This window comes from Nicotiana tabacum, chromosome 15 (assembly GCF_000715075.1).
Source record: "Nicotiana tabacum cultivar K326 chromosome 15, ASM71507v2, whole genome shotgun sequence".
NCBI lineage: Eukaryota > Viridiplantae > Streptophyta > Magnoliopsida > Solanales > Solanaceae > Nicotiana > Nicotiana tabacum.
Window position 1 is genome coordinate 133,692,160 of NC_134094.1, and position 18,348 is coordinate 133,710,507.

General features: G+C 35.0%; 2 long non-coding RNA genes across 2 annotated transcripts; both read left to right on the top strand.

Annotated features, from left to right (window-relative positions):
- The first annotated feature begins 4,378 nt into the window (after window positions 1-4,378).
- LOC107766893 (uncharacterized) lies at window positions 4,379-17,877 on the top strand. The gene is made up of 2 exons (XR_012699476.1): window positions 4,379-4,903; window positions 17,480-17,877. It is a non-coding gene; the product is annotated as an uncharacterized LOC107766893 (long non-coding RNA).
- On the top strand, window positions 7,568-16,550 carry LOC107766894 (uncharacterized). The gene is made up of 2 exons (XR_001643795.2): window positions 7,568-12,853; window positions 15,921-16,550. It is a non-coding gene; the product is annotated as an uncharacterized LOC107766894 (long non-coding RNA).
- Window positions 17,878-18,348: the final 471 nt, after the last annotated feature.

Genomic DNA, 18,348 nt, shown 5'->3' on the forward strand with positions numbered 1-18,348 from the left:
TGAAAATCAAAAGGCTATACAAAGAATTAGTGCAGCAATAATGAGAATGAAGGTCGAGGCGGAAGAATTGGCTAAAGAGTGCGAGTTCCCACAAAAAGATAATTTTGAAGAAGCAGATGTAGTGAGCCAATCTTGGCTAGAGGAACAAGCTCAACTAATAAAATTTCATGATTCTCTCTGTGATGGTCTTTCAAATATGACAAAATAACTGATAGAAGGAAGAACTGAGCTCAAGCAAGAGATAGACCAATTTGGCTCAGATATCCATGACCTACAGGCTCAATTTAATAAAAAGGCCGAGGCATCTAATGCCCTACAACCAATTTTTGTGGATACTGGCCAGCTTGTGGAGCGAAAAGAAGAATTCCAACTATTCGACCAAAATATTATTAATGATGCCAAGGTTGACGAAGAGTGCAAAATTGAGTATGTCAAAAATAATGCAGTTTTGGAGTTGGAGCGTATTGGACCTCATTCTAAATACTTTTCAACATTGTGTTTGGTTGGTGATACGGGAATTAATCCATTCGAGCATATGGAGGAGTCAATAGATGAGGAACAAAGTGTTTATATCCTAAAATTTACCGTACCAAGGAGACAAAACGACATCCCTCACTTAAAGGCCAAGAAGTGCAAGATGTGACATTGTTTACTTGGTTCTTTTGGATTCACACAACCGCCCCAGGAACGTGATAGAAAAATTGATGCGAAATTGAGGGCGCAATTCATATCGTCAAAGTGGAAGGAAAAGTGGTGAAAGTGATGGCGTCGTGCCGCGACGTTAAATCAAACGCTTGTTGGGAGGCGACCCAATTCTATTTATTTATTGTGTAATCATTATAGTATTGATTTTGTATTTTGTAGGAGTAGGAGCATGGAGTCAAAGTCAATAGGCATGTGCAAAAGCGAGCAAGTGGTTGAAACTGAGTGTGAGGTACTCGCACAAAGAATCATACCTGGGTGAAGTCTGAGTATCTCGTGAGCTGCTAATACTTCGGCCTTTGGCCTACAAGGGAGTCTCTTTTACCTCTTGATATTTTCAGTGTGCATTGAGGACATTGCACAATTTTAAGTATGGGGTGAGAAAATTGTCTGGGTGATTTTCTGTGTTATCCTAACTTAGTTGTAATGTTTTTTTCTCTCAATGTAGTAGTTTGTGTTTTTTTTAAAAATATATAAAAACGAAAAATAAAAAAATAAAAAAGAAGAAAATTTGGACTTTTTCCGACGATGGATTTTGTGGACAACTTTCTTGAGGGATTAAAGTCCAATAATTAAAAAAAATCCAAATAGATTTTCTTTTTGTTTCTAGTTAATTTTGGGTAGGTAATAATTCCCCTTGGTTTTTTTTTTGCATCGATTCTTTTTCAAGGGATGTAACCTAAACCGGGTAAACTTTTTTATTTTTAGGATTAGATGTTTTTTAGGAGAAGAAAAAAACTTTTGTTACCTGTTTGATACTAGCATATTTTGGCCCGCGCTGTACTTTCCTTTGAGTGCTTGAGTAATGAATAAAATAGCAGACTTTCTAACACCTAAGCTCAGGGTTGTGACTCTATATATAACTTATTCTTATTTTGTCATTCGCTATGATCATGTCTGTCTTAGAGTAGAATTGATCTATCTTGATTGATACTAGTGCCATGTGTGGTGAGGATTTCTTACATATATTCCATGTAATGCATCTTAGTCTAGAACTTGCCCTGCATGTCATTGAAGCGAAATAAAAGTGTTGCTCTGTTTAGAAGATGATAATATGCTTTCTTTGATATGTCTTATGAATTTTAGTCTTTTTAGATATTGTACCACTAGTTAGCCCGTTGAGCCTGTAGCCTTTTGTTTGGACGTCGTATTTTTGCCTTGATGCTTTTGTTGAATCCCTAGTTTTTGCACCCTGCTTCCTTGAGCACTGTTGCTTAAACTGTGATATAAATTGATAAATTTAAAGAAAGGGATGATTAAGTGAGAAATGGTGACCAAGGATAGCTGAAAATTAATAAAAGGCCTTCTTGAAAAAAATATGACATGAAAAAAAAATTGCTTTGAAAAAGAAATTAAACGTTCTTGATTTGGGGAAAATACATGTGAAACAATTGACAAAGAGAGGGCTGAAAAATAAAATTAAGAGATGAAAATAATGGACGATTAAGTCTAAAAGTGCAAAGTGCTTAGGAAAGAAGTCACTATTATATAGTTCTCCTACCTGTCCCCTAGCCAACATTACAACCACTTAAAGTCCTATTTGATTCTATTCAAGCATACTTAATTAGTAGAGATGTATATAATGGGCAAGCCTATGGTTCTTTGTGCATACATATGAATTCTTTGTGAGTGCGAGAGTTGTTATTTGATGCTAAGTCCTTAAATTATATTCATTCTTTTATTTGAGTATATGGACTATTTATTCTTGTGAGGGCACTGGTTTCATGATAGATAAGCGATATTATTAGCTTTATTTGACAGAGTAGGTGAGCGAGCTTAAATTTGGTGAGTTAGAGTCCCTCTCTGAGGTTAGGAGGTTAGAAGTTTGTTGTTTGTTTATGACTTGTATATCTTACACGATGATCAGGAAGTGTATCTCTAATGGTTTGAGTTGTTATAGGGCCTAAATGTTAGTATCAACCGAAGTGGTGGTGTTTCTAGGCTTGATTTATTGAGAGTAGTTTTAATGCTTACTCGAGGACGAGCAAGAGTCTAAGTTTGGGGTATTGATGTTCAGCCAAGAATGCATATATTTAACCATTATTGTCTCACATTCTAATTCCATAGGAATATAGACGTTATATTAGCTTGAATAGGCGAGTAGTACTTCGGAGACGGCTACGAGCAATATTAACCCTGTCAACCAATAAACCAGATAAATTAATTAGACGATTTAGGTGGAAAACTCAACGAGATTATTAACTAACCCATAACTCTAGAATATTTTCTCTCATTAAATTCATCTCTAAGATTGCAGACTTGTTTCCTTTAATTTCATAGTTTACTATTATAGATTAATTTTAGTTAAATATTCATACTTTAGAAAATCGCTTGAATAGATTAATTGTCTTAGTTTAATTTAGTTGATAGTTAATCATAAGTCCATGTAGGTACGATATCTGGACTTACAATCTTATATTACTTGTCGACCATATATACTTGTGTGTTTGTTTGGGAGTAACAGACCTCGACAAACAAGTCAACACAAGATGATTCATATTGATTATTTATATAACTTTGTACTTTATTCTTTCCTGTCTAATCGTTTACTTAAAGCTTTATCTTAATAATATTGATGTTATTTTATAAAATTATATAATTCTTAACTCGACATATGTGGAGAAACTAGTATATATTAGGGGTGTACGGTGGATTCCTCCGCATTTTCTAATTACCACTTACGTGTTTATATTGCATGGCTTTTACTCTTGTTTTTATCGTTCTACAGAGTTCTTTCATCTGCTTTCCTTCAATAAGCCCTTTGTCTTCCATGTTTTTTTCTTCAATCCGATCAGAGAGTCCCAAAAGTACCATCGTGATCTTCTTCTGCGTCTTCCTCTTCGATTCAATTTTGAAATTATTTCTTTTGTGATTGTTATTTTTGTCCTCTTTGTTTTATTTTTCTTTTCCCCCTTTTATTTTATGTGTTAATGCTTGATTTGATTTGTTCTGCATATTTTATTGTTGTATCTATGTATTTGATTGTAAAATCGAGTTTTGCATTTTTTGGTATATTCAAAACCTAGCAAAGCAGAGAGGGCGGTAGGATAATCGCCTGGGTTGTCATGGAATCATTCAAATAGGGATTCCAACATGATATACTATTTTATTTTCCTGCTCGTGGTCTCAGATGGTTTATCAGCTTTCTGTTACTGTGCCTAATTTCTTTTATAATTCAATTCAAAGAGTTAAGTGTAATTCACTTTACAATTTATGGTAAAATGTAATTTATGATGATGTTGGTGAATTAGCACAGAAGATAAGTTCTCTCCCATAATTACGGTGTTACAATTAATGCCCCAAAGTATTATCGCACAGTAAAACTTGGAATCTTCTCTTCTTGCTGTGAGCATCTAAATTTTGATTATACTTGAAATTTTTCAACCCTTTTTAATATGTACATATTTTAACTTTTATTTCATTTTTAGTAGGTTTTGTTTAAGAAAATTAAAAATCACAAAAAAGAATTATATGTTCTTGATTTTAAAATATTTAGCTAGTATTTTTATTTTACACTTTTAAAAGAAAAGAAAAAATATTAATTAAAGCAAGAGCCAATGAGTTATTTTCATATGGCAAAATTCTTCCTTATTTTTTGTAACAAACTCACATGTTCTCCCTTAAAACTCGCATGCACATACACACTCTCTTTTCTTGATCATCAATAATCTCTATACCTATACTTATATATCTTCCCCACACACAACACACAAAGGAGAGACCTAATCCCCAAAAAAATTCCTCCAACCTTACAACACGCAGCAGCCCACCCCCTAAAAGAACTCTTTGCCGCCTCCAACCTCAAAAGATCAAATACTCCCAAAAGTATAGTTTTTCAACTAAAAAGACACGCACACACAAAGAGGGGGATGGAAATTTGGACAGAAACTTTAGGTTCTTTAGGTTTCTAGCTTTTCTAAGTTTTGGTTAAAAATCTAGAATTTCAAAAAACAATACAAAAACGAAAAAAAAACAAAAATATTCTTTCATGTTTCTTCTGTTAGACTACCATTCCAAAACCATGGAATTTGATTAAGCTTGAGGTCAATTCGATTTTATCCGATTGGTTCGTCAGTCGAGGTCCAAGTTCGTGGGTTTCCCGATTCGCCTCAGCACTGTCTTCTTCGTTCGGATTTTCACCTTTTGTGAAGCTGTTTTAGAAGCTCTATTTCTCATATATTAAAGAAAGTTTGCTTAACAGGTTCTTTCTTGATTTTCTCTTGTCTATTTAAGTTTATTTAATTTGAATCTTTTTCCGCTACATGTCCTGTTTTACTTCTGTTATTAAATATTTATAATCTTGAATCTGTTTGGTTTAGATACGTTGGGTTATAATTTTTTAATTAACCTTAAGAGTTTACTGTTTTGAACTCTTCATTAGACATGCAATCTCTTTATGTTAAATTTAAGTGTTAGTGGAGTAACTTGTGATTGTTCTCCTGCTGGTTTTGCTAGCACTTTGTGGTTGAATTTCATCATCTCCTTTACAGACCCTTATTTTGGTCTTTGTTTGTTGTTTAGATTATGTATCATAACAACAATTTGATATTGATCTGTAAATTTGAACAATCGTGTACTAGTATTGAGAATGGTTCCCATATGTTTATTCACGTTATCCTCATCAATTTCTTATCATAATTTGTCACCAAAGTTTCTATCATTTAGCCTATCCTTACAAGGTTTAAATTTCCATCATTCATGAGATTAGGCACATGTACACTGATTTTTCCAAAATAATTCCATCATTTATAGCCTTACTCATTGATCTCAAAACGAGAAAATTAAACAATTTATAAACATTCGTAGCTTGCTTTAGGCACGATTAAATAAATTATCGTGACTATGGGTATGACTTCTGTGGTATGATCATGATGCGTAAATCCCAATTCGAGTGTGCGTTTCACGTGACTCGACCTTACAACTTCAAACAATTAAAATTAACATGTTGTAAATCGCGGGTGCGTTTCACGTGACGCGATTTGCAATATGTACCAAAACAACAAGTGCGCGACATCGTGACTTATTCAAAATAATTCCATAAATAACTAAAAGCGGTTAAAAAAATAACTAAAAGCGGTTAAAAAGTAAAAAAAAAATGCACAATAGGTTTCAAATATCTATTAAATCAAATAACTAGGCAAATTATTAATAGTTGAGCGTCCGTGCTAAAACCACTAAACTCGGGAGTGCCTCACACTTTCTCCCGGGTTAACAAAATTTCTTACCCTGTCTTCTATGTTCGCAGACCATAAATAAGAGTCAATTTCCTCGATTTGGGATCTAAAATAAACCGGTGACTTGGGACACCATAAATTATTCCAAGTGGCGACTCTGAATAAATAAATAATCTCATTTCGATTAATTTCGATTAGTGTCACTTTAATTGGAAAAACTCTTTATCCCCTCGGGAAAAAGGAGGTGTGACAGTTCTGGCGACTCTGTTGGGGAAAAGAACCCAGAATCTCTGGTTCAGGGTTCAGAATTCGGGCTTAGAATGACTGTTATACTTGGCTTTTGTTTATTATATGATTTTTATGTATTTGAGCCTAACGTGCTAAATACCGCTTTTTACCGCTTTGATATTATTTGAATTGTATATAAAACTGTTGCGAAACCTTTCTTCTCTCTGGGTCTTCTAAATCTTCTAGGAAGTGCGCGCTGGCGTGACTTCTTTTCTGTTAGTGTCATACTCTAATTTAAAACGAGGATCAGATCAGTTACAAAGCCGAATGGCCTTTTGGTTACCGGTACGTTGCTCTCCCCGCCCCCTCGGCTCGAGTTGTCCGCTCGGATAAGCCAGGTCTAGAACAATACACCGAGGATTCAAACTTAGAATGACATAGCCTCATGCCGGATCCCTAGTAGGCACGTTTGTTTGCATCACGTGTATTTGAATTTGGGGACTCAACACATGGGTTGGGTCCGTCTAGGACAGGTGTACCCAATTTAAAAGACTATCCCGATGCATTTTACGTGCTATTTGTGCATTTATTTATTTCGGCTTGAATGTTGACCGGTTTCTAGAATAAGAAAAGAAAAAAAAAAACAAGAGTGAGAGGTAAGTATTTGTAATCCGAAACTCTACCGAAATTTTAAAAAAAAGAAAGAAAGAAAATAAGCAAATATTTTCAGAAAAATCATGTTCCCCATGTTCCGTCAAAACTGCCGAATTACACGGGTCTGATTCTCACCAGATGTGAGATACGTAAGCAAACCTCATCGGTTCTGACCCCAAATTTTAAAAATTCAAAAATATTTTCTTTTAATTTCTTCTTTAGAAGTCTTTCCTTAGAAAATTCCAAATAAAAAAAAATTTTAAAACCAAAAATATTTTCTTTCTTTTTAGAAGTCTTTCATTCGAAAAAGAAAATCAAATCAAAATCCAAAAATCTTTTTTTTCTTCTTTAGAAGTCTTTCTCCAAAAAAAATAAAATAAAAAATGAAACTCAAAGAAAAATATTTTCTTTCTTCTTTAGAAGTCTTTCTTTTCAAATCTGGTCGAATCTTTTCTCTGGTCATGTATCTCTCTTTTCTTGCAGATCCAGTTGGATCGGCCGGATCTAGAGTCAGATTTAAAGTCAAACTCAAGGATTTTAGAAGGAAAATAACATCTATTATGAGCACGTAAGTTTTGCCTGCACAAAACTACTCCTAAAATGCCAAATACATAGCTTTTGAATTATTTTGTTTGATTTTATATATCTTTGTTTGCATTTCATGGAATTTGGTTGTATTTGCATAATTAGAAATAATGTTAAATCATAATATTGTCAAAAAAAATGTCATTTTATTCATTGCATTTTTAGATTTTTAATTGCATATTTTAGGAATTAATTTAATATTACATTATTAAACGCATGATTAAAATACATAAAATCACAAATAAACGTTAGTCATCTTCGCATTTATTTTTTAATTTTTAGGTTCAATTAAATTAGTTAATTAGCTAGTCATTAGATAAAATAGATAACTAGATTAGTTATGCAAAATTGGGTCTAAATTAGAATTTCAAGTAGCTGGTTTTGAAAAGATAAAATGGCACTAGATGACAACACATAACAAGAATTGGCAATCTTTTAGCCTTATATTTGGTTTGGCAAAGACAGCCCGAAATAATTGACATTATATAGCCAAATCCTTAAAAAAATCATTTCTTATATATTCTCTCTCAAATAATTGGCCCCAAATTGTCTGCTTCCCCCTCTTCGCCGCTCACTTCTCTTCTTATTCACTACTTCCCTCCCCCTTTCTCTCCTTGTATTTCTTCTTCTATCTCTTCTCTTTCGCTCTCATAGTTTAGCAAACATTCTTGCAAATTATGCAAAAAACTCAATTGGATGAAAAGGTAAGGTTGATATCACATTAGAGAAAATCAAAAGCAAAAATTGAGACAGAAAAAATATATTTTAACTTTATTTTTCTTATCTCTTCTTTTTTTGATTGGATTAAACGAGTGAATGTGATTTAAATTGGTTGAAAATACCTAAACGAGGCTATATACAAAATTTGAGTAAGATTAGAAGTGATTTAGACTGGTTTCAGGTAAAAACATCAGACCTAAAAATCCAAATGCAAAATGTGTATATCACGTTATATATCGTGTACATCAGTGTATATCACACACATGTTTTAAGGACTTCTGGGTATATCACCTTGTATATCGTGTATACAACACAATTCGTTTTATGGACGCCCGTGTATATCATATTCTATATCGTATATATAATACAAATTTTTATGGATACACACAAATACACACGATATACAGTAGACATCACTGATGTACATAGAGATATACACGGGATACAATAGGGGATACACATGTTGAGTCGTCTTGAACTTGAGTTTTCAATCTGAAATGTGTTATACAAAAAAGAAAATTAAAATTTTAATATACTTTTTTGATATACATATTATTATTATGTTATACACTGTGATATACAAATAATATAATTGTTATTGTGTTATGTATATTTGGATATATAGATAAAAAAAACTATTAATTAAAAAATATTTGGGAGTGTTTTGGATACTACTGAAGGAAAATGAACCTAATTTCTAGGATGATGGTTTCTGAGAGAAGGAGGAGATGCGTTTAAATAGTTTTTGCTTTTTTTAAGGAAAATAATTTTGATGGTGCTTAATTTTAGGATGGTGGTTGAACCATTAAGAGGTTGTGACTTTGAGTCACCCCAAGAGCAAGGTGATGAGTTCTTGGAGGGAGGGAGCCGATGGTCTATCTGAAACAGCCTCTCTACCCCAGGTAGAGGTAAGGTCTGCATACACACTACCCTCCTCAGACCCCATTAATGGGATTATATTGGGTTGTTGTTGTTGTTGTGCTTGAACCATTAGAAGAGAGAGAATAACTTTAGGCTATCATATGCCAAATCCTAAAACGTTGGCTTTTTTATGCCAATTGTTAGACCTAGTTGTCATGCCATGCCAAATAATCTGATAAGAGAAGCTTCACATTCGAACTGGGCCAAACAAATCGGACGGCCCAGTTACCTTAATTCGGTTCATGCCTGTCCAAGCCCACACCTTCACCCGTCCAAATATCCCCCATAAGCCAAACGACACAGTATTGAATCAAGCTTAATCTCGGTCGTCTGTTGTTGTTTGATCCAACGGGCGATAACTGGCCATGCATTTTCTTAAAGGTGTCGGAACAGCCCCTACCCCCACCAAATTCCTCTCTCTCACACCCCATTTCCTCTCCACCCTTCCCCGCTGCGTACTGCCCTCCAAAAATCGCCTGCGGTGGCGGGCCACCTCCAAACCACCCCAAACCGTACAATCCCCAGCCCCTCCTCGGTCCAAATCCACGACCAGTTTCCCTCAAATCCGTCTCAAACAATTCGTTTAGTAGATCTAAGAAATCACATACCTAAATTCATCCCTTTTTTCAATTTTTCCTCAAATCTCGGACTGTTTGGGGTTAATACCAACATCAATAGACTACTCTCAATGAGAGTTGTCGATTGATGGTAAGTTTATCTTGTTTCATGACCATCGGAATCTAGTCAAACTCCGGTTGACCGTCCAGTTCCCACCCATATCGCCATGGTGTCATTTTCTCCGGCTTAGCAAGGGATATTGTTGCATGCAACACTGGCCGGTGTGAAGCAACTCTGGTTAGTGCTTGTGTAACGATTCCTCCAACTTGCTAAAATTCTTTATCGATTCATTTTGAGTTCCAGCATGTATATTTTGTTCCTTACTTCTTCTATGTTTTTCCCTCATTCCCTTTCTTTTTTCTACTTGTTTGTCTCCAGTCATCGCTACTTAATTTAGCAGGAGCAAATAATTGATTATTTGATTCATATCTGTTTGAGTGTGATAAACTGTTAGCTATTGAATTTTTTATTATTGTTTGAGTAGTCACATGATTAGGTATCACTGAAACAATATTTAATTGCTTTAATTCCCTGTTAAATTGACAGTTTCTTTTGTTTTAGTGTTTGTATAATAATTTCGTACCCATATTATTCTTGAGGATCAATTAGTGAGTCACAGGCTTTCTAGGATTTGATTACCCTACTTTGGACTTAGGAGTGTAGTTTGTTTTAAGAATGAAGCCAGGTTCAGGCTCACATGATTTCTATAGAGTTGAAAGGTAAAAAGATAAGTAAAAGAAGGTCTGTAGTTCTGAGAGTAGAAAGTAACGGAGGTAAAAAAGGTATTAAGGGGATTAGACTTAGAGAATCTTTATAACTAACCCCTAGGAAGCTTCTAGGAAAGAAAAACCAGCAGGGGTCTGCTGGGGAGGGACTTGAAGAGTAAAAATAGAAAAGAAAAAAGGATTAAGAAGAAAAAGAAAAATCTGAAGAGCAGCTTTGAAAATCAGTTTAAATAGATGACCATCCTCACACTATAGGCATTCATACTCATTCACAATCTGGAGATTCACTCACACACATTCACCTAGCTGAAACAACTTTCAAAAGTTCAAAAATATTTCAAAAACCAGATATGAAAAGCCAAAAAAGGGCTCAAAAAACAGAAGAAAATTAGCTTTCAAAAGAGATTTTTGAAGTTGTTTCCACTATTGTTGTTTGTTCTATACTTTCTGGTTTTAGAAAATAATTCAGACTCAAATCACTGTCCAATTCTGCTATTTATTGCTGGATCTGTAATGCAGAGCTTCAACTACCTGATCTCCTTACCTTTATTTGATTTTTCTCAGTTATAATTCATCACATTAGGTATTCCTTTAGGGTGTGTTTGGTATGCTGGAAAATATTTTTCCATTTTCTCATGTTTGGTTGGCACAAATAGTTTGAAAAATATTTTCCCAATCAACTTATTTTTCTTTAATTGGAAAAAATATTTTTACTAAAATTTGAAGGGAAAACATTTTCCTAAAAATAAAACGTGCGATTTGGCTTCCCCCCCCCCCCCCCAAAAAAAAAAAAAAAACCCCATCGCTGGTTCCCAAATCAGTCGATTCATTTCTCTCCCTTCTCTCATCTTGCTTCACTCCAATTTCTCTCTCTTTAGTCTCGCGTTTTAAGATCCCCCGCCATCGCACCAAAACGCCCAACTTGCTGTTTTCTCCAAGGTCAGAGACAAGTGCTTTGGATCTGGAGATCAGGAAATGTCTAGTGTATATCATGTACATCAGTGTATATCACACACATGTTTTAAGGACTTCTGGGTATATCACCTTGTATATCGTGTATACAACACAATTCGTTTTATGGACGCCCGTGTATATCATATTCTATATCGTATATATAACACAAATTTTTATGGATACACACAAATACACACGATATACAGTAGACATCACTGATGTACATAGAGATATACACGGGATACAATATGGGATACACATGTTGAGTCGTCTTGAACTTGAGTTTTCAATCTGAAATGTGTTATACAAAGAAGAAAATTAAAATTTTAATATACTTTTTTGATATACATATTATTATTATGTTATACACTGTGATATACAAATAATATAATTGTTATTGTGTTATGTATATTTGGATATATAGATAAAAAAAACTATTAATTAAAAAATATTTGGGAGTTTTTTGGATACTACTGAAGGAAAATGAACCTAATTTCTAGGATGATGGTTTCTGAGAGAAGGGGGAGATGCGTTTAAATAGTTTTTGCTTTTTTTAAGGAAAATAATTTTGATGGTGCTTAATTTTAGGATGGTGGTTGAACCACTAAGAGGTTGTGACTTCGAGTCACCCCAAGAGCAAGGTGATGAGTTCTTGGAGGGAGGGAGCCGATGGTCTATCTGAAACAGCCTCTCTACCCCAGGTAGAGGTAAGGTCTGCATACACACTACCCTCCTCAGACCCCACTAATGGGATTATATTGGGTTGTTGTTGTTGTGGTTGAACCATTAGAAGAGAGAGAATAACTTTAGGCTATCATATGCCAAATCCTAAAACGTTGGCTTTTTTATGCCAATTGTTAGACCTAGTTGTCATGCCATGCCAAATAATCTGATAAGAGAAGCTTCACATTCGAACTGGGCCAAACAAATCGGACGGCCCAGTTACCTTAATTCGGTTCATGCCTGTCCAAGCCCACACCTTCACCCGTCCAAATATCCCCCATAAGCCAAACGACACAGTTTTGAATCAAGCTTAATCTCGGTCGTCTGTTGTTGTTTGATCCAACGGGCGATAACTGGCCATGCATTTTCTTAAAGGTGTCGGAACAGCCCCTACCCCCACCAAAGTCCTCTCTCTCACACCCCATTTCCTCTCCACCCTTCCCCGCCGCGTACTGCCCTCCAAAAATCGCCTGCGGTGGCGGGCCACCTCCAAACCACCCCAAACCGTACAATCCCCAGCCCCTCCTCGGTCCAAATCCACGACCAGTTTCCCTCAAATCCGTCTCAAACAATTCGTTTAGTAGATCTAAGAAATCACATACCTAAATTCATCCCTTTTTTCAATTTTTCCTCAAATCTCGGACTGTTTGGGGTTAATACCAACATCAATAGACTACTCTCAATGAGAGTTGTCGATTGATGGTAAGTTTATCTTGTTTCATGACCATCGGAATCTAGTCAAACTCCGGTTGACCGTCCAGTTCCCACCCATATCGCCATGGTGTCATTTTCTCCGGCTTAGCAAGGGATATTGTTGCATGCAACACTGGCCGGTGTGAAGCAACTCTGGTTAGTGCTTGTGTAACGATTCCTCCAACTTGCTAAAATTCTTTATCGATTCATTTTGAGTTCCAGCATGTATATTTTGTTCCTTACTTCTTCTATGTTTTTTCCTCATTCCCTTTCTTTTTTCTACTTGTTTGTCTCCAGTCATCGCTACTTAATTTAGCAGGAGCAAATAATTGATTATTTGATTCATATCTGTTTGAGTGTGATAAACTGTTAGCTATTGAATTTTTTATTATTGTTTGAGTAGTCACATGATTAGGTATCACTGAAACAATATTTAATTGCTTTAATTCCCTGTTAAATTGACAGTTTCTTTTGTTTTAGTGTTTGTATAATAATTTCGTACCCATATTATTCTTGAGGATCAATTAGTGAGTCACAGGCTTTCTAGGATTTGATTACCCTACTTTGGACTTAGGAGTGTAGTTTGTTTTAAGAATGAAGCCAGGTTCAGGCTCACATGATTTCTATAGAGTTGAAAGGTAAAAAGATAAGTAAAAGAAGGTCTGTAGTTCTGAGAGTAGAAAGTAACGGAGGTAAAAAAGGTATTAAGGGGATTAGACTTAGAGAATCTTTATAACTAACCCCTAGGAAGCTTCTAGGAAAGAAAAACCAGCAGGGGTCTGCCGGGGAGGGACTTGAAGAGTAAAAATAGAAAAGAAAAAAGGATTAAGAAGAAAAAGAAAAATCTGAAGAGCAGCTTGGAAAATCAGTTTAAATAAATGACCATCCTCACACTATAGGCATTCATACTCATTCACAATCTGGAGATTCACTCACACACATTCACCTAGCTGAAACAACTTTCAAAAGTTCAAAAATATTTCAAAAACCAGATATGAAAAGCCAAAAAATGGCTCAAAAAACAGAAGAAAATTAGCTTTCAAAAGAGATTTTTGAAGTTGTTTCCACTATTGTTGTTTGTTCTATACTTTCTGATTTTAGAAAATAATTCAGACTCAAATCACTGTCCAATTCTGCTGTTTATTGCTGGATCTGTGTTGCAGAGCTTCAACTACCTGATCTCCTTACCTTTATTTGGTTTTCTCAGTTATCATTCATCACATTAGGTATTCCTTTAGGGTGTGTTTGGTATGCTGGAAAATATTTTCCCATTTTCTCATGTTTGGTTGGCACAAATAGTTTGGAAAATATTTTTTCAATCAACTTATTTTTCTTTAATTGGGAAAAATATTTTTACTAAAATTTGAAGGGAAAACATTTTCCTAAAAATAAAACGTGCGATTTGGCTTCCCCCCCCCCCCCCCTCCAAAAAAAAAAACCCCATCGCTGGTTCCCAAATCAGTCGATTCATTTCTCTCCCTTCTCTCATCTTGCTTCACTCCAATTTCTCTCTCTTTAGTCTCGCGTTTTAAGATCCCCGCCATCGCACCAAAACGCCCAACTTGCTGTTTTCTCCAAGGTCGGAGACAAGTGCTTTGGATCTGGAGATCAGGAAATGTTCTAAAATCTCCTGCAATTTCGCTCTTGGGCTCTTGATTTTAGGTAACGCACGCCTCCCTTTCCTGCGTTTGCTTTAGGGTTTTAAACTTTTCTTCAATTCCTTCTGTTTTTGCTTGATGAACTGATAAATAATAGTCTAATGCTCTGCCTGATATCCATTGCAATACAAAAGATTAATTCATGAGTTCAAATTTTCAATATTTAGAATTCTAAAATATAATTCCTGACCTGAATGTAGTCAAAATTGGTACATCTTCAGTTAGTTTGGTTTATCTAAGTATTTAAAACTTTTGGTAACTGTTCTTCATGTTGGGATTTGATAGAGTTTGTGTGTTCATGATCCACTTTCTTGTTGTTTTTGCTGCTTAATATTAATTTCTGCATGATATCAAGTTCTATGTCCTCTTTTGTCTTTTAAGTTATGAAACAAAACAATGTAGTACTGGAAGTTAATGTTACCTATCAAAGCACACGTGTTGAACTTGAAAGCTTTTCTAGCTAGGATACTGACGATCAAGAAGATAATATATGATTCAAGTTCAATGAAATTTTAGCAATGTGGCTTCACTCGCAACTTGGAAATTTGATTGTTGTGTGGTCAGAGGAGCTTATATGTTGTTCATAGTTTCATGATATAACATAGATTAGATTTTTCAACAAATTATAGAGCATTGCAATGGTAGATGTTGCAGAAGGCATGTACTGGGACATCTAGAGATTGGAATAGTAAATGATTTCTTAAGTGCTCACCAGTAAAATTTTGTGGTTAATATGGGTTATATATAATCCAAAGTTGAGGTATTTAAGCAGGCAGGTTATAGGAGAAAGGCTGGTTGAATTTTGATGTATAGTAAAGGATCCATATGGAGGATATCTACTGAAAACGAGAAACCTGCATATTCTTATATCTTTGGGTTGTTTGAGTGATTTACTGGTTCCAAGTTCGATTTCTTTTAGGCTCTCTTTAATATTTTTATCAATCCATTTTTATGAGTAGAAGTTCTAAAGTTGGGTTGCAACAGATAGATTCGATTGAAAATGATGAAGATGATGCAATAGTTGGATCGGAAGCCACATATGTCTTAGCTGCCGGGGCTGTAATTATTTTAGCCTACGAAAATCAAAGTAACATTCCTAAGGCACCTTATACCAATAAAGACCAAGAGAGGGAATTTTAAATGAATAGTATTTTAAATGGAAGTATTGTTCATTGTGTAAGTCAGATAAGAATGAGCCAACCCGTATTTTTTGAATTGTGTAATGCTCTTAGAAGAAATAATTTCTTGAGATCAACCAAAAGTATGTTCGCGCAAGAACAAGTACTAATTTTCTTAGAAATTGTTGGTTTTAATCAACGATTTCGCAAGATAGGGTCGCATTTTTATAGGTCGATTGAATCTGTTCATCGATGTTTCCACACTGTACTTCAAGCAATTTTGAATCTCTATCCAACCCTTGTGAAATCACTGAATGATATTCAGTCGGAGATAAGGAACAACCATCGTTATTACCCTTGGTTTGTTGTGAGTAACATATTAAATATTAAGTTTTTAATTAATTTTGAATACTAGTATATATTATTAACTTTAGTTGTACATATAAGATTATGTAGGAGCAATAGATGGCACACATGTGCTTGCATCTGTTCCTATCGAACTCCAAAATAGGTGTCATGGCCGCAAAGGCACAACACAAAATGTCATGGCTGCTGTCAGCTTTAATTTGAAGTTCACATATGTGGTTGCTGGCTGGGAAGGATCTGCTCATGACTCACGCATATTAAATGATGCATTGGAGAGCATTTTCGTGTGATTGATAATGAACCCTTTTGGGACTTTAAAACACAAGTGGATGTGGTGTTAGCATCGTGCATTTTACATAATCACATAACAGATTTGGAGCCAAATGACCCAATAATACAAGAAGTAGAGGGGCAACCACTAGTTCAAACACAAAATGCTCAAAGTACTCAAAGTTCTCTAGGGAATCAAACCTATCAGACACCTAGAGAAAGACGTGAAGAAGCTAGGGAATGGTCGTTGAAAAGAGATGCCATTGCTCATGCCATGTTTACAAATTATGATCGGAGGAGGAATAGATGAATATAATCTATCAAGAAACAGTTTTTTATTTAGTCATCTTGGTTTTAGTTGTTTGTGTTTAATTGTTTATGTTTTCATATACTCTTATGTACATTGACTTTATATTTTATATGATTTTGTTGTCCTGTCTCTATTTATCTTAAATTTCATGTTTGACATATTTCCTATAACAGTTAACAATTGTAAAAAAAAAAAAGAGATAAACAGTTTAGGTGAACAAAACCAAATGGAATATTTGATGTTGGAAATCCTAGCTAATGAAGTGAAGCAGGGGAATAAATCAACTAATCAGTTTAAGGCCATATCATTCAATCGTGTTTCGGATGCCATTAAGCAACAACTAGGAATGGAGGAGTGTTCACTTAAGCATGTGGAGAATCATCTTAAAACACTAAGAAGCACATGGAATATAGTGCAAACTCTTCTAAACAAAAGTGGTCTTGGATGGGATGATAACCTGAATATAATTACTGCTAGTCCTAGAGTTTATGCTTTCCACGCTCAGGTAAAATGTTTTCACATATGTAATGTCAAAGGCAAATGTGCCAAATTTGAATATGGTTCTAAAATTTTTCCTGACATTTTATTTGATTCTGTTGACTGCTAGATTCTGCAAATTCTTTTTTTTGAGTTATTATATTTTTTCATTTACATGGATTTTCCTGTTATTTTGTATGGGAAACTTTTGATTCTAGTATTAGCAGAATTAGCTCTTAATTTAGAGCTCATACTTTGATAAGTTGTTACTTCATTATGCATTAACCAGCCTCTGTATTGTCGTTTCGATCTTAGGATATATCTTTTAGAATTGTGTTATACTGCTAAAGATAACTGATAAAAGCTAATGCAAATGATTGTCAGAGCAATGCTCTGGGACATACATAAGGGAGAAGCAGTAGCTGAGTAAAGTGTGCTTTTCTCTTCCAAGGGGAAAATATTGCAACTTTCTCTTTTCTCTTGAAATTGTCATATGCGAGCGATGTAATATTCAATTATTTTCCGTGAACTCACTGAATATGCACCCGTTTCTTATACCTTTTGCTTTGTCGTTGTATTATAGGCCCATCCTACTCATGAGAAGTTCATTAACAAAAAGATTGAAGTGTTTGAAGAAATGTCCCTCGTGTATGGGAACGATCGAGCTAGGGGTGATTGTGCTAAGTCGCTTGATGATATAGGCTTGAATTGTAGTTCTGAGAAAGCTAATGATAATGACATTGAAGGGCCATCTAAGGAAAACGATGTGCAAGATGTAGTAAGTGAAACTTCTCAAGCCAAAGCAAGTCGCAAACGAAGTCGTTCTTCTGATGTGCAAGATGTGGTCAGTGATATATCAACAAAGCTTAGAGAAGTGGCAGTAACAATCGGTAAAATAGCTGATAGTCGACTAGATGTGACAAGATTGTACGAAGAAATTATGGCAACTGAAGGTTATAAAGAAAAGTTCTTTTTTTTTTATGAAGTAATTAATTTCATTGATGGCATCAGGAAGATGCATAATAGTTACAAAAGAGTTACAACAAAAAGGAATAATGTCAGCTCTAATACAGATGTTCAGACTAATACTAAGGAGCTAACAAAATTCAAATAACTATCAGTGGAATCTATGGGGGATAAATAAACCCAAGTGAATAAAAACATAATACAATTAGCTTTGAGAGATTGGAAAGTAGTTGATAGTCCGTCAAAACATCGGCTATTCCTTTCCTTCCGGGTACTCCAAAAGATAGCAGCAAGAACCATCTTCCAGACTTTCTTGATAGTGCTGTAAACTTTCCAAAAGCTCCAACTCTCAAAAGCCTCCCTAATGTTATGTGGCATGACCCATGTGAGTTCAAAAAGAGAAATAAACATATTCCAGAGATCTGCTGCAACTGAGCAGTGTAGGAATAGATGGTTATATGATTCTGCCTCTCTCTGGCACATGTA